Source organism: Numida meleagris, unplaced genomic scaffold (genome assembly GCF_002078875.1).
Source record: "Numida meleagris isolate 19003 breed g44 Domestic line unplaced genomic scaffold, NumMel1.0 unplaced_Scaffold438, whole genome shotgun sequence".
Classification (NCBI taxonomy): domain Eukaryota; kingdom Metazoa; phylum Chordata; class Aves; order Galliformes; family Numididae; genus Numida; species Numida meleagris.
In genome coordinates, this window is record NW_018364655.1 from 23,968 (window position 1) to 25,355 (window position 1,388).

Here is a 1,388-nt window from a genome sequence, read left to right on the forward strand (position 1 = left end):
TCCCCGCACGCCGTCTCCCCCTCCCCCCCCAGCTTTGCTCGGCGTTGACTCTGTTCTTTCTCTCTCTCTCTATGTATTATATGAATATATATTATATATATATATATATTTTTGTTGCGTGGGGCCACACCCTACCCTCCCCCCTTCCTTCCCCCCCACAGCTCCGGGAGATGTTTAATTTTTTATTATTATTATTATTATTATGATAATTATTGTCGTCGTTACAAACTGCCTGTGCTGTATTTGTGACTCTGTCGCGGGAGGGGGGGGAGGTCTGCGCTCACCACCCCCCCCCCCACCCTCCCCCCCTTGCTGCCCCCTAGTGACCAATAAAGCAGCTTTGGATCAGAGTCCCCCTCGTGTCCCCCCCCTTTCTGTGTTCCTTTCTTTCGTGTTTTGTCCTCTTTGGGGTGGGGGCTCTGGGATTTGGGTCCTAGGGGAAGGGAGGGGGGTGGGAATTGTTGTGGGTGGGAGAGGGGCAGAGAGTTCCCGGGGTTTGGGGGGAGGATGTGGGGATCATAGGACAGGGATCTATGGGGTCTGGGATCTGTGGGGGACATGGAGCCCATAGGATGGGGATCTATGGGGTCAGGGATATGGAGAAGTCCGTGGGCACATGGAGTCCAAGGGACACGTCTCAATGGGGCCGCAGCCTATACAGCAGGCTCCCTAATGCCTTTTGCTCCACCCCCAAGCCCCCTTGCCCTGTTCTCCGAACCTATTTTGGGGGAAAAATGCCCAGTTTGGGGGTTCTGACCAATTTGACGAGCACCATAAACCAGTGGGAGGACCATAGAGAGGAGCCTCTTAGAGTGGTTGGAGGACCATATGGTGGGGGGTGGACCATAGAGTGGTCCGGGGACCACAGAGTGGTGAGAGGACTATAGAGAGGTTGGAGGACCATAGAGTGGTGGTAGGGCCACTGAGTGGCTGGGGGACCAAGTAGTGGAGAGAGTGCTAGAGGGAGGTCAGAGGGCCATAGAGCAGTTGGAGGACCATAGAGTGGTTGGAGGACTGTAGAGCAGCTGGAGGACCACAGGGTGGTGGTAGGACCATAGAGCAGATGGAGGACCACAGGGCAGTTAGAGGGCTGTAGAATAGTGGTGGGATGACAGAGGAATTGGAGGACCACAGAGTGGTTGGAGGACCATAGAGCAGTTGGAAGACCAAAGAATGGTGGTTGGACTATAGAGTGGTTGGAGGATCACAGAGCAGATGGAAGACCATAGAGTGGTTGGAGGACTACAGAGTGTCTGGAGGACTGTAGAATAGTGGTAATACCATAGGTTCGTTGGAGGACCATAGAGTGGTTGGAGGACTATAAAGCCTTTGGAGGACCACAGAATGGTGGTAATACCATAGGATGGTTGGGGGACCATAGAGTGATT